The following is a 16752-nucleotide window of genomic DNA, read 5'->3' on the forward strand; positions in this document are numbered from 1 at the left end:
CGGCCAGTTTCCGCCCAGAAACACACACTTCCTGTCAATCACATTACGATTACCAGAACGAAGAAAAAACCTCGTAATGCCGTGAGTAAAATACCAATCTTCATAGCAAATTTACTTGGCGCAGTCGCAGTGCGAACATTGCACATGCGCAATTAGCGTAAAATCGCTGTGATGCAAGGAAAATTACCGAGCGAACAACTCGGAATGACCACCTATGTGCGAATATTTGCAATCTAACGAAAGGAACAGCACATGTACGACTGTCTCCGTGTTGCTAGCAGTGCGCTTGGCAGCTCAGTGAATGCATCGCTAGCATGCAAAGCGAAATAGTAAATACCTACTTTGTGCATTGCTGCACACTCGTTTGCAGTTGTACATAGTGGGCAGTCGTTCACACGCATGCGATGTGTTTGCTACAGTGCGAATGCTGCTTGCGTGCGCATCGAGTAGCGATCAAGTTGGAATGACCCCCAATGTACCCTCAGTAAACCTTGCCTATGTGAGATTGCCTATTTGAAAATGAACCTCCCAATGCTAGTTCTGCTAAATGTCCCAAAATGCATATAACTTTGACTATAGCCCCTGCGCTACCCGCTCAGCAAAGGGACGCAAAGCAGCTAGGCACCAGGCTGGAGAGATGATCTCCCTGCTCTGCATCCCTGGCCCCCCTGCTGCTGCTGCAGTTTGAAGCTTTCCCCTATCCCCCTGCAGTGTCCGTCCGTGTCCTGGCTGGAAAGGGGCAGAGCTACACGACGCCGAGGGTCAGAGCTACATGGTGCTGAGGGGAGGAGCTACATGGTGCTGAGGAGTGGAGCTACAAAGGACCAGTGTGCAGGAGGAGGACAGAAACTACAACAGATCCAGCCAGCCAGATGGTATGTTGAAGGAGAGTGTGTGAGAAAGTGTGTGTGTGTGTGTGTGTGTGTGTGTGTGTGTGTGTGTGTGTGTGTGTGTGTGTGTGTATCTGTGTGTATGCGTATCTATGTGTTTCTATCTATTAGTGATGAGCGGGTTCGGTTCCTCGGAAACCGAACCCCCCCAAACTTCACCCATTTTACACGGGTCCGAGGCAGACTCGGATTCTCCCGTATGGCTCGGTTAACCCGAGCGCGCCCAAACGTCATCATCCCGCTGTCGGATTCTCACGAGATTCGGATTCTATATAAGGAGCCGCGCGTCGCCGCCATTTTAACTCGTGCATTGGAAATGTTAGGTAGAGGAACTTCATCGCAGGTTGGCTTACCCCAATTGGACTCTCCTGGGGTTTTGTGACATCGGACAATGCCACCAATATTGTGCGTGCGTTACATCTGGTCAAATTCCAGCATGTCCCATGTTTTGCACATACAATTAATTTGGTGGTGCAGAATTTTTTTTAAATGACAGGGGCGTGCAAGAGATGCTGTCGGTGGCCAGAAGAATTGCGGGCCACTTTCGGCATTCAGCCACCGCGTGCCGAAGACTGGGGCACCAGCAAACACTCCTGAACCTGCCCCTCCATCAGCTGAAGCAAGAGGTGGTAACGAGGTGGAATTCAACCCTCTATATGCTTCAGAGGATGGAGGAGCAGCAAAAGGCCATTCAAGCCTATACATCTGCCTACGATATAGGCAAAGGAGGGGGAATGCATCTGACTCAAGCGCAGTGTAGAATGATTTCAACATTGTGCAAGGTTCTGCAACACTTTGAACTTGCCACACGTGAAGTCAGTTCAGACACTGCCAGCCTGAGTCAGGTCATTCCCCTCATCAGGCTTTTGCAGAAGAAGCTGGAGACATTGAAGGAGGAGCTAAAACAGAGCGATTCCGCTAGGCATGTGGGACTTGTGGATGGAGCCCTTAATTCGCTTAACCAGGATTCACGGGTGGTCAATCTGTTGAAATCAGAGCACTACATTTTGGCCACCGTGCTCGATCCTAGATTTAAAACCTACGTTGTATCTCTCTTTCCAGCAGACACAAGTCTGCAGAGGTTCAAAGATCTGCTGGTGAGAAAATTGTCAAGTCAAGCGGAACGTGACCCGTCAACAGCTCCTCCTTCACATTCTCCCGCAACTGGGGGTGCGAGGAAAAGGCTAAGAATTCAGAGCCCACCCGCTGGCGGTGATGCAGAGCAGTCTGGAGCGAGTGCTGACATCTGGTCCGGACTGAAGGACCTGGCAACGATTACTGACATGTCGTCTACTGTCACTGCATATGATTCTGTCACCATTGAAAGAATGGTGGAGTATTATATGAGTGACCGCATCCAAGTAGGCACGTCAGACAGTCCGTACATATACTGGCAGGAAAAAGAGGCAATTTGGAGGCCCTTGCACAAACTGGCTTTATTCTACCTAAGTTGCCCACCCTCGAGTGTGTACTCCGAAAGAGTGTTTAGTGCAGCCGCTCACCTTGTCAGCAATCGGCGTACGAAGTTACTTCCAGAAAATGTGGAGAAGATGATGTTCATCAAAATGAATTATAACCAATTCCTCCGTGGAGACATTCACCAGCAATTGCCTCCAGAAAGTACACAGGGATCTGAGATAGTGGATTCCAGTGGGGACGAATTGATAATCTGTGAGGAGGGGGATGTACACAGTGAAAGGGGTGAGGAATTGGAGGATGATGATGAGGTGGACGTCTTGCCTCTGTAGAGCCAGTTTGTGCAAGGAGAGATTGATTTCTTCTTTTTTGGTGGGGGCCCAAACCAACCAGTCATTTCAGTCAAAGTCGTGTGGCAGACCCTGTCGCTGAAATGATGGGTTCGTTAAAGTGTGCATGTCCTGTTTATACAACATAAGGGTGGGTGGGAGGGCCCAAGGACAATTCCATCTTGCACCTCTTTTTTCTTTCATTTATCTTTGCATCATGTGCTGTTTGGGGACTATTTTTTGAAGTGCCATCCTGTCTGACACTGCAGTGCCACTCCTAGATGGGCCAGGTATTTGTATCGGCCACTTGTGTCGCTTAGCTTAGTCACACAGCGACCTTGGCTCGCCTCTTTTTTTCTTTGCATCATGTGCTGTTTGGGGACAATTTTTTTGAAGTGCCATCTTGTCTGACACTGCAGTGCCACTCCTAGATGGGCCAAGTGTTTGTGTCGGCCACTTGTGTCGCTTAGCTTAGTCTCACAGCGATCTTGGTGCGCCTCTTTTTTTATTTGCATCATGTGCTGTTTGTTGACAATTTTTTTGAAGTGCCATCCTGTCTGACACTGCAGTGCCACTCCTAGATGGGCCAGGTGTTTGTGTCGGCCACTTGTGTCGCTTAGCTTAGTCACACAGCGACCTTGGTGCGCCTCTCTTTTTCTTTGCATCATGTGCTGTTTGGGGACAATTTTTTTTGAAGTGCCATCCTGTCTGACACTGCAGTGCCACTCCTAGATGGGCCAGGTGTTTGTGTCGGCCACTTGTGTCGCTTAGCTTAGTCACACAGCTACCTCATTGCGCCTCTTTTTTTCTTTGCATCATGTGCTGTTTGGGGACTATTTTTTTTTTAAGTGCCATCCTGCCTGACACTGCAGTGCCACTCCTAGATGGGCCAGGCGTTTGTGTCGGCCACTTGTGTCGCTTAGCTTAGCCATCCAGCAACCTCGGTGCAAATTTTAGGACTAAAAATAATATTGTGAGGTGTAAGGTGTTCAGAATAGACTGAAAATGAGTGTAAATTATGGTTATTGAGGTTAATAATACCATGGGATCAAAATGACCCCCAAATTCTATGATTTAAGCTGTTTTTGTGGGTTTTTTAAAAAAAAACACCCGAATCCAAAACACACCCGAATCTGACAAAAAAAATTCAGGGAGGTTTTGGCAAAACGCGTCCGAATCCAAAACACGGCCGCGGAACCGAATCCAAAACCAAAACACAAAAACCGATCTCTAGTGTCTATGTGTATGTGTATCTACAGTGTGTGTGTGTGTGTGTGTGTGTGTGAAGGGGATTACTTTGTATAAAGGGCACTTATGAGGGCATTTATATATAACCGGCGCTACTACAGAGGCTATTATGTGTACAACCGGCACTACTGCAGGGGCTATTATGCATATAACAGGCTCTACTACAGGGGCTATTACGCATAAAACCGGCACTACTACAGGGGCTATTATGTGTATAAGCAGCACTACTACAGGGGCTATTATGCGTATAACTGGCGCTACTACAGGGGCTATGATATGTATAACCGGCGCCACTAATGGGGAACCTTATGAGTATAAACAGCACTACTATGCACAGGGTAATGTGAATAAGATTGTGCTACTGTGTGGCATAATTTGAAATGAGGGTACAATTGTGTGGCCACGCCCCTTCCGTGTGAGACCAAATCCCTTTTTGCTGCACGTTGTACCTTTGTAAAATATAGGCGGGCGCAAATTTATAGTTTGTAGGGGGTGCGCCGAACACCCAGGCACCAACCCTGTTTGGATACGTAATTTTATTTTCATGCTTTTATTTTCTAAGCATGCACATTGAATATTCAAGAATGTTACATTGCACAATTATTACTATTATCCTTTATTTATATGGTGCCACAAGAGTTCCACAGCACCCAATTACAGAGTACATAAACAAATAATCAAAACAGAAAAACAGGAACTTACAGTTGACAACAATATAGGACAAGTACAGGGTGAATAAACATAGCTACATCAGCAGATGACACTGGAATAAGTATCAGGTGGCAGAAGACTGCTGGATTTGGTGCAGTTGAAGATTATTAATGGAAGAAAAAGGATAAACACATGAGGGAAGAGGGCCCTACTCGTGAGAGCTTACATTCTAAAAGGGAGGGGTAGACAGACAGGGGTGACACAGATGGGGTGTATAGAGAACATGGAACAGAGGTTTAGGATGAGATTTTGCTGGGTTTGGTGAAGAAGTGGGTCTTGATAGCCCGTTTGAAGTGTTGTAGAGAGGTGGAGAGTCTGAAAGGGAGAGGTAGGGAATTCCAGAGAAATAGAGCATCACGTGAAAAATCTTGGAGATAGGAGTGGGATGAAGTAATCAGAAGACAGGAGAGTCGGCGTGCATTAGGAGAATGGAAAGGAAGGGTGGGAGAGTAAAGGGAGATAAGGTCAGAGATTTAGATGGGAGAGGAGTGGGTGAGGGTTTTGTAAGTGAGTGTGAGAAGCTTGAAATGAATTCTGAAAGGGAAGGGGAGCCAGTGAAGGTCTTATAATACAGGAAAGGTGGACATAGTGCGTTTGGTGAGGAAAATGAGCCGGGCAGCAGCACTGAGGATGGATTGGAGTGGAGAGAGGTATTTGTCAGGAATTCCTGTCAGGAGGAGATTACAGTAGTCCAGTCTGGAGATGACCAGTGAGCGGATAAGAGTCTTAGTAGCATCCGGGATCAGAAAGGGTCTGATCCTGGAAATATATATTTTTTTTAAACGGCATGTTTGCGAGAGGTGCTGAATGTGTAGTTTGAAGGAGAGGGAGGAGTGAAGGATTACTCCAAGGCAGCGCACTTGGGGGCTAGGGGAGATAGTAGTGCCATCAATGGATAATGAGATTGTAGGAGGTGAGGTTATGCGGGAGGGAGGGAAGATGAACAGCTCTGTCTTAGACATTTTAAGTTTAAAAAAGCGCTGGGACATCTAAACAGACATACTGTAGCAGAGAGACAGTTGGAGATACGAGTGGGGAGAGCAGGGGAGAGGTCTGGAGAGGGAAGATAGATTTCAGTGTCATCAGCATAGAGATTAAATTGGAAATCAAAAGAACTAATGAGCTTACCTAGTGAGGACATATAGAGAGAGAAAAGAAGGGGACCAAGGACTGAACCAGTTAGTGGAAGTGAGGGGGAGGTGGAGTCATGAGAGGAGACAGAGAATGAACGGTCAGAGAGGTAGGAAGACAGCCAAGAGAGTGCAGTATCATGCAGACCAATGGAGTGAAGGATTTGCAGTAGGAAAGGGTGGTCCACAGTGTCTAAAGCAGCAGAAAGATCAAGAAGAATAAGTAGAGAGTAGTGGCCCTTAGATTTAGCAGCATGGAGGTCATTGCAGACTTTTGTAAGGGCAGTTTCAGTGGAGTGGAGAGGATGGAAGCCAGACTGGAATGGGTCAAGCAGTGAGTGTGAGGAAAGAAAGGAAGTAAGACGGTTGTAGACAATATGCTCAAGGAGTTTGGAGGCACAATGGCTGTGTGTTTAAATCTGCATCAGCACATAAAGGAAAAAATGAAATGAATTATGAACATTCTAATAGAGAGGCATAATCGTGTAAAATCTAAATAGCCATTTGTAAAGAAATGTAACATCCTACTGAGTTCAGTGCTGTTAATTGTACAGAAGCCAAAGGAGTGTGGAAATGAAAGCACACTGCTTATGTATTGCCACTCTCCTAATCTTAACAGACAAATGACTGAAGCCAGTTGCTGTGTTGGAAAATAAAGTGCCTGAGGCAGCAATTGCAAAGGGGTTAATGTATCAAGCAATGGACCAGTGCAGAAGTCGCCCATAGCAATCAAACAGTTTTGAGGTAGCATTTATCAAGTGCATTTTAGGAAATGATGGGGATATTTGATTGGTTGCTATGGGCAACTATGGACAACTTATCCAGTGGTTCTGCACCAACGAGCACTACACTAAGTTAGTTTTTATTGAAGGACTGCAAGGAAGAAGCTGGAAAAAAAAATTGTAATTGCCTTGTAAAAGTTTGCTACAAGACACAGTATAGATGTGGCAAACAGTGTTGTAGTCGGAGACAACTGGAAATGTTTTGGCCAGAATACTAAGAGATTTCATTGACTTACCAGTCAGATAACATTAACCTCTCTTTGGTGATAGCATCAAGTCATTGGTATGCTGCTAGCATCAGTGATTAACCATCTTGTTGGGGTTAATGGGGAGATGAGCTTTGCCCATTATAGACAAAATCCTTGAATAAAATACTCTGCTACCTCCAAAAACTAAAACAGGACAATCATGATGCACAGAAGTCTGCAAGTGCAAATCTGGAATTGGTTAGAATGGAATACAAATTATATACATACAGACTGCGGCATCAAACCGCTGGAAATCCCGACATCTAAATAGTAAGGTACCTAACTCGAATTCCTAACCCCCTAACCCTCTCTTCCTGCAACCTAAAACCTGACCCTCCCACATCCGTATTGTGGCCACATCCAGTTAAAACAAAGAAATAGATGTCATTGAGTAGTGCAGAAAGAGAGTCCAGAACCCAATCCCATTGAAAACCTGAGGCACAAGCTCAGTCATGTTGCCTGTACCTGCTCCCCAAATAAACCTTAGTATCAGGAGTGTTTTGAATAGTACTCAAGGTAATTGTAAAGTTATTCAATTATATTATCAAACAGAAGATATATATAAATGACTGCGCTGAACAATAAATTCAGTAACAATATCCACCTGTTCACAAATAGAGACCACACGAATGGCTTCTCCTTTTAAATACAAGTAATTTATTACAAGACAGTTAAAAATATTGATAACATGACTTTGATGGCAGTTCAGTGTCTGATTAAAGAAGGTAGGACCCAGGTGGTAAGTACCCCTGGGCCCACCTTTCTAAGGGGTGCCCATCTCGGCCAAAACTGCTGTCCATGGACGATTCTGCCTGTCTCCAGGCTCCACTGCCAGCAGCAGCACTCCAGTAGGTGCTGGGAGAGTTGCTGTCCTGGCGGATCATAGAGAATTAGAATCATCCCCAACGTCTGCACCCGTGAATCTGTGCACGAGTATTTTGTGTGGGTCCGCACCAGTCTAACAAAATTATTTAAGGTACAAAATTAAATAGATACGATTGTAAAATAACCAATATACAGACTGTTATCAGATAGATTCTAAACAGTAACAATTGGCGGTGCTTCCTGGAATTTTGTAGATTGGACTACAGTGTAAGGAGAAAGAAAAAGCCTACACGCTTGCTCACCTCCATCTGCTGTGCAACTGACACTGGGGGATGAGAGTTCATGACATCTAATCCCCCAAGAAGGCAACGAGGAGCAGGACTCAGGAGGCTGCTGGATGGACTCTCAAGCTGCCTGACTGTCAGCAGAGATCAGTGAGTATATAAAAATATGGGGAGGAATCAATAAATATATTTCTTCTTCAGGGCCCATAGATATCCACAGGAATGGCTTGGATATGATGCTGGAGACCATGGATCAGAGCACCAAACAGTTAAGCTTTTGAAGCTCTCAGGATGCACTGGTCCTCCTCTATCATACCCCCGCCCTCAGCCTCAGGCACTTCAGTTTTCAGTTTGGTGCCAGCTGGAGCTGGTTTCCATTTCAATTGTATTATTTATTTTATTTCTATTTTTTACACAATATGAGCAGGCAGCGCTAGGCAATCCTCTGGATGCCAGTGCTGCTGCTTCATCACACCAACTGGTGACTTTGACCCCAGCAACTGCCGGGCAATTTTGGTGGGACCCTACAGCCTTCACTAGCAGGGGCACACAAGGGTACCCCGGACTGCAAACGGACACTGGGGGACAGTTAAGGTGCTATTGCAGCAGTCCATGCCTCCAGTCCCGTGAGATGGACCAGAGTTCGGTGGCGTGTAGCCAGACCATGGCAAGTCTTGGACTACACTAGACCACCATGGCTTAACATTACTGGCACTGGGGATCATTATTAAAAAGGCCATGGAACTGGTGGTTGATGTCAACAAGGAGAAATCAGAGCTTCCTCAGCAGCCCCTCCCCCAGCCCTGGGTGCCATTCTGCAAAGGTCTTCCCACCCTGGGCTGCTCCTCCTTCCCCCTCCTCCCTCACTGAGATGCTGGGATACCATTTCATGCTCTCCAGGTCTATGGGAATACTGGGTTCAGTCTCCCTGTATAATGTAACTCTGCCTAGAGCAAAGTTATACATAAGCGCTTGTCTTCTCCTACCACCTACTGATGGCTGTGTGAGCTCAGCTCCCATTGCAGTAAAAGTGAGATTTATTCTGTATTGTATGGTGACATATGGTAGTGCTGCTGTATGCTCTTTCTCTCTGTCAGCTATATATATATATATATATATATATATATAAATATATATATATATATATATATATAAAATTATTTTTCTCAGTAACCCTAAGATATTTGGTGTATATACAGGGCGTTCTGTGCTTCACTTACATAGCAATTGTAGGAGAGAGATGATCACATACAAAATTGTGTGACACACTGCCTATTGCCATACTGTGTGTTAAGAAACAGTTTGTCACATACTATATTGTTTTGCATACTGCGCATTACCATGTTGTGCACCTCTACAGCTCTGCCTAGCAAAAAGGTGACTAAACAAACAATGGTCCCTACCCTTGTGTCATGTAAATCATTATACACCACCGGGCCAATCAGCACCAACAGCTTCTACACAAGAGCCACTGTAGGCTGCTTTCTCACAAAAGCTAGCAATAATTGCTGACCATATTACAACCCAGGCAACAGCCCCCTCCTATGGGTTTGCGGTATTAGGTACCACATCAAGTACATACTGTATGTGGCTACAGCCCAGTGACGTGCTGTGAGGCCATAGGCTGGGGAGGCACTGATTATATATGTGTGTGTGGGGGGGATGGAGAGAAGTCATTGGGCTGCTGCTGGGTCCTAGTGGCTGCTGACTGCTGCGGCACTGGCTTCCCTTCCTTACAGAGGCAGTACAGAGATGGATGACTAGGGCACCTAGTACCCGCTGGCTGCCAATGAGTTTTAGTGCCTGCCGGCTGCTGAGGTGCTGGAGGGAGGACAGGAGCACTTCCAAGCCGACCAAGTTACCATATATGAATTGGCCTTGCATAGGGGGAGGGGAACACGGCCACTGCAGAGAGGACGGGGCCCGGCCTACTGGCGTGGTGCATGGGGGCAGGATGATTGTAGTAGTGGGAAGTAGGTGGCTTTAGGACATAAGTAGTAGACATAGGGGTAGTGGTGGTGAGGAGCAGGTGCAGGATGGGATTAGTACTGGAGAGTAGAAGGCAGAATGGGAGTTGTAGTGGACAACAAGGGGCAGGATGGGAGTAGTGGTGGGTAGTAGCAGGGAACAGGAAGGAGTGGAAGGGACTTACCCTAAATGCTGCAGTCTGTTTTCCCGCACTTCTCTATACACAAACTGCACATTGTAAAAGCTGTGGCTAAGGTCCATCTGTGTGTGGTCTCGAAGCCACTCAAGCAGCATTACTTCTATTCAGGTGCGGGAACACACGGGATGGAAGTCAAAGCAGCCAGGCACCAGCTGACTCCACTCATATGTGAAAGTTTGATGCCGATGCTGCCAGCGGTCACCTCCTCTCTGCTGCTCCCGGATCCCGAATGCTCTCCCTCACGTGTGGACAGCACTAACTGCAGCGTCACACATCACAGGAAGCCGGAGTCAGCGTGACGGCCCGAGTAAGTAGTCTCCAGCATGCTCCTGTTCCTGTCCGCCCTGCAGCAGCTCACCTCCAGCCAGCAGCCACAGCAAACAGGCGAGGACAGGGCCTAGCCCCTGCCAAGGCTAGTCACCACCGGTTCCCGCTTCCACCAGCCACGTATGGGTGATTGGACAGCGGATCCAATCACAGCTGCCTTGCTGACATTGGCGTGGTGTCCCTGTCAACGAGGCACTTGTAGAAGTGCCGTTTTCACCATTTTATTTAATGGGCTTTTACAGCCCAAGTCAGTGTTGTCAAATCATAAAACAATCTTTCTAATCATATAAGAGATGCTTTTTTACAAACAATTCTCTCCAAATAAATGAATAAAGAAAAATATTCTCCTACGTGTTTGAGAGGATGTATAATGCACCTTATTTAGGGTTTTAGAATTATAACACCAATCCACCTGATCACAGAAAGATAAGATTAGGTGGGAAATATATTCTTCCAAGTAATTTTCACCAGGCAAAAAGTCTCGTAACAATGAAGCTTAAAATGTCCAAAATAAAGTCAATCAGTCCAATAAAAATGAAATAAATCTCTTATCTGGTCTCCTCCTAAATGCTTGTGATAAGTCTTCCCCACCGTGTATGATTCTTTGTCAAGCTCCTCAGTAAAAGTACATGCAAAACAAATAATGGGGAATCATGGTGCAGACTTATATAAGTTTATTGCAGAAACATGATTTTTACACTTAAAATGCGTACCCAAAATGACCTTCCAGGAAGGCACAGTATATAGCATACAGGGGTATTTATGAAGCTCCCCCTATTGAGCTGTACCTTCACCGGCCGGTGATAGCTTCTGTCTAGCTGTATCCTGTGGCTTTGCCTGTGGCTGATCCAGTATCCTGCCTTGAAGCATTCCTGTCCAAGAGTCCTGTGGCTGTGCCTGTGTCTGCTCCATTGAAACGCGTTGTGTTCTTGACTGCCCAGGATTTGGTAAAGGTACAGCTCAATAGGTGGAGCTTCATAAATACCCCTGTATGCTATATACTGTGCCTTCCTGGAAGGTCATTTTGGGTACGCATTTTAAGTGTAAAAATTATGTTTCTGCAATAAACTTGTATAAGTCTGCCCCATGATTCCCCATTATTTGTTTTGCATGTACCTTTACTGAGGAGCTTGACAAAGAATCATACACGGTGGGGACGACTTATCACAAGCATTTAGGAGGAGACCAGATAAGAGACTTATTTCATTTTTATTGGACTGATTGACTTTATTTTGGACATTTTAAGCTTCATTGTTACGAGACTTTTTGCCTGGTGAAAATTACTTGGAAGAATATATTTCCCACCTAATCTTATCTTTCTGTGATCAGGTGGATTGGTGTTATAATTCTAAAACCCTAAATAAGGTGTGATATACATCCTCTCAAACACGTAGGAGAATATTTTTCTTTATTCATTTATTTGGAGAGAATTGTTTGTAAAAAAGCATCTCTTATATGATTAGAAAGATTGTTTATGATTTGACAACACTGAATTAGGTGTACTATATACCCTTTCTAGTGCGCAGGAACTTCTTTCGTTATTGGCATTGTTTTTTGTGATTGGTGTAGTCACTTGTAGTTCCAGCAGCCGGTTCACTAGCAAGGAGCGCAGGTGGTATTTTTCTATTTTTTTACAGCCCAAGTGCTTGGCTCCACCCCCCATTTAATCCCGTTCCAATTAGTGATGAGCGGGTTCGGTTTCTCGGAAACCGAACCCCCCCGAACTTCACCCTTTTTACACGGATCCGACCAATACTCGGATTCTCCCGTATGGCTCGGGTAACACGAGCGTGCCCGAACGTCATCATCCCGCTGTCGGATTCTCGCGAGATTCGGATTCTATATAAGCAGCCGCGCGTCGCCGCCATTTTCACTCGTGCATTGGAAATGTTAGGGAGAGGACGTGGCTGGCATCCTCTCCGTTATTGTTGAACTTGATTGTGCTGTGCACTATTGCTTAATTGTGGGGAGGGCTGGGGAGCAGCTGTATATAGGAGGAGTACAGTGCAGAGTTTTGCTGATCAGTGACCACCAGTTATCCGTTCTCTGCCTGAAAAAAGCGCTCCATATCTGTGCTCACAGTGTGCTGCATATATCTGTGCTCACACTGCTTAATTGTGGGGACTGGGGAGCAGCTGTATTATATAGCAGGAGTACAGTGCAGAGTTTTGCTGACAGTGACCACCAGTATACGTTGTCTGCCTGAAAAACACTCCATATCTGTGCTCAGTGTGCTGCTTTATTGTGGGGACAGGGGACCACCAGTATAATATTATATAGGAGGAGTACAGTGCAGAGTTTTGCTGACCAGTGACCACCAGTATATAATATATAGCATTACGGTACAGTAGGCCACTGCTGTACCTACCTCTGTGTCGTCATTAAGTATACTATCCATCTACATTCTATACCTGTGGTGCATTTTAGTTTTGCAGTTTGCTGACACAGTGACCACCAGTATACTATATATAGCAGTACGGAAGGCCACTGCTGTACCTACCTCTGTGTCGTCATTCATTAAGTATACTATCCATCTACATTCTATACCTGTGGTGCATTTTAGTTTTGCAGTTTGCTGACATAGTGACCACCAGTATACTATATATAGCAGTACGGAAGGCCACTGCTGTACCTACCTCTGTGTCGTCATTCATTAATATACTATCCATCTACATTCTATACCTGTGGTGCATTTTAGTTTTGCAGTTTGCTGACACAGTGACCACCAGTATACTATATATAGCAGTACGGTACGGAAGGCCACTGCTGTACCTACCTCTGTGTCGTCATTCATTAAGTATACTATCCATCTACATTCTATACCTGTGGTGCATTTTAGTTTTGCAGTTTGCTGACACAGTGACCACCAGTATACTATATATAGCAGTACGGTACAGTAGGCCACTGCTGTACCTACCTCTGTGTCGTCATTCATTAAGTATACTATCCATCTACATTCTATACCTGTGGTGCATTTTAGTTTTGCAGTTTGCTGACACAGTGACCACCAGTATACTATATATAGCAGTACGGAAGGCCACTGCTGTACCTACCTCTGTGTCGTCATTCATTAAGTATACTATCCATCTACATTCTATACCTGTGGTGCATTTTAGTTTTGCACTTTGCTGACACAGTGACCACCAGTATACTATATATAGCAGTACGGAAGCCACTGCTGTACCTACCTCTGGGTCTTCATTCATTAAGTATACTATCCATCTACATTCTATACCTGTGGTGCATTTTAGTTTTGCAGTTTGCTGATACAGTGACCACCAGTATACTATATATAGCAGTACGGAAGTCCACTGCTGTACCTACCTCTGTGTCATCATTCATTAAGTATACTATCCATCTACATTCTATACCTGTGGTGCATTTTAGTTTTGCAGTTTGCTGACACAGTGACCATCAGTATACTATATAGCAGTACGGTACGGAAGGCCACTGCTGTACCTACCTCTGTGTCGTCATTAAGTATACTATCCATCTACATTCTATACCTGTGGTGCATTTTAGTTTTGCAGTTTGCTGATACTGTGACCACCAGTATACTATATATAGCAGTACGGAAGGCCACTGCTGTACCTACCTCTGTGTCATCATTCATTAAGTATACTATCCATCTACATTCTATACCTGTGGTGCATTTTAGTTTTGCAGTTTGCTGACACAGTGACCACCAGTATACTATATATAGCAGTACGGTACGGAAGGCCACTGCTGTACCTACCTTTGTGTCGTCATTCATTAAGTATACTATCCATCTACATTCTATACCTGTGGTGCATTTTAGTTTTGCAGTTTGCTGATACAGTTACCACCAGTATACTATATATAGCAGTACGGTAGGGAAGGCTACTGCTGTACCTACCTCTGTGTCATCATTCATTAAGTATACTATCCATCTACATACTATACCTGTGGTGCATTTTAGTTTTGCAGTTTGCTGACACAGTGACCACCAGTATACTATATATAGCAGTACGGTACGGAAGGCCACTGCTGTACATACCTATGTGTCTTCATTCATTAAGTATACTATCCATCTACATTCTATACCTGTGGTGCATTTTAGTTTTGCAGTTTGCTGATACAGTGACCACCAGTATACTATATATAGCAGTACGGAAGGCCACTGCTGTACCTACCTCTGTGTCGTCATTCATTAAGTATACTATCCATCTACATTCTATACCTGTGGTGCATTTTAGTTTTGCAGTTTGCTGATACAGTGACCACCAGTATACTATATATAGCAGTACGGAAGGCCACTGCTGTACCTACCTCTGTGTCGTCATTCATTAAGTATACTATCCATCTACATTCTATACCTGTGGTGCATTTTAGTTTTGCAGTTTGCTGATACAGTGACCACCAGTATACTATATATAGCAGTACGGAAGGCCACTGCTGTACCTACCTCTGTGTCGTCATTCATTAAGTATACTATCCATCTACATTCTATACCTGTGGTGCATTTTAGTTTTGCAGTTTGCTGACACAGTGACCACCAGTATACTATATATAGCAGTACGGTACGGAAGGCCACTGCTGTACCTACCTCTGTGTCGTCATTCATTAAGTATACTATCCATCTACATTCTATACCTGTGGTGCATTTTAGTTTTGCAGTTTGCTGATACAGTGACCACCAGTATACTTTATATAGCAGTACGGAAGGCCACTGCTGTACCTACCTCTGTGTCGTCATTCATTAAGTATACTATCCATCTACATTCTATACCTGTGGTGCATTTTAGTTTTGCAGTTTGCTGACACAGTGACCACCAGTATACTATATATAGCAGTACGGTACGGAAGGCCACTGCTGTACCTACCTCTGTGTCGTCAAGTATACTATCCATCCATACCTGAGGGGGCATTTCAGTTGTGCGCAGTAAATATAGTAGTAGGCCATTGCTATTGATACTGGCATATAATTCAACACATTAAAAAATGGAGAACAAAAATGTGGAGGTTAAAATAGGGAAAGATCAAGATCCACTTCCATCTCGTGCTGAAGCTTCTGCCACTAGTCATGGCCGAGACGATGAAATGCCATCAACGTCGTCTGCCAAGGCCGATGCCCAATGTCATAGTAGAGAGCATGTAAAATCCAAAAAACAAAAGTTCAGTAAAATGACCCAAAAATCAAAATTGAAAGCGTCTGATGAGAAGCGTAAACTTGCCAATATGCCATTTACGACATGGAGTGGCAAGGAACGGCTGAGGCCCTGGCCTATGTTCATGGCTAGTGGTTCAGATTCACATGAGGATGGAAGCACTCATCCTCTCACTAGAAAAATGAAAAGACTTAAGCTGGCAAAAGCACAGCAAAGAACTGTGCGTTCTTCTAAATCACAAATACCCAAGGAGAGTCCAATTGTGTCGGTTGCGATGCCTGACCTTCCCAACACTGGACGGGAAGAGCTTGCGCCTTCCACCATTTGCACGCCCCCTGCAAGTGCTGTAAGGAGCACCCGCAGTCCAGTTCCTGATAGTCAAATTGAAGATGTCACTGTTGAAGTACACCAGGATGAGGATATGGGTGTTGCTGGCGCTGGGGAGTAAATTGACAAGGAGGATTCTGATGGTGAGGTGGTTTGTTTAAGTCAGGCACCTGGGGAGACACCTGTTGTCCGTGGGATGAATATGGCCATTGACATGCCTGGTCAAAATACAAAAAAAATCACCTCTTCGGTGTGGAATTATTTCAACACAAATGCAGACAACAGGTGTCAAGCCGTGTGTTGCCTTTGTCAAGCTGTAATAAGTAGGGGTAAGGACGTTAACCACCTCGGAACATCCTCCCTTATACGTCACCTGCAGCGCATTCATCATAAGTCAGTGACAAGTTCAAAAACTTTGGGTGACAGCGGAAGCAGTCCACTGACCACTAAATCCCTTCCTCTTGTAACCAAGCTCCTGCAAACCACACCACCAACTCCCTCAGTGTCAATTTCCTCCTTACCCAGGAAAGCCAATAGTCCTGCAGGCCATGTCACTGGCAAGTCTGATGAGTCCTCTCCTGCCTGGGATTCCTCCGATGCATCCTTGAGTGTAACGCCTACTGCTGCTGGCGCTGCTGTTGTAGCTGCTGGGAGTCGATCATCATCCCAGAGGGGAAGTCGGAAGACCACTTGTACTACTTCCAGTAAGCAATTGACTGTCCAACAGTCCTTTGCGAGGAAGATGAAATATCACAGCAGTCATCCTGATAGATTTCAGTGTCATCAGCATAGAGATTAAATTGGAAATCAAAAGAACTAATGATCTTACCTAGTGAGGACATATAGAGAGAGAAAAGAAGGGGACCAAGGACTGAACCAGTTAGTGGAAGTGAGGGGGAGGTGGAGTCATGAGAGGAGACAGAGAATGAACGGTCAGAG

The sequence above is a fragment of the Pseudophryne corroboree genome, chromosome 5, assembly GCF_028390025.1.
Source record: "Pseudophryne corroboree isolate aPseCor3 chromosome 5, aPseCor3.hap2, whole genome shotgun sequence".
Lineage (NCBI taxonomy): Eukaryota > Metazoa > Chordata > Amphibia > Anura > Myobatrachidae > Pseudophryne > Pseudophryne corroboree.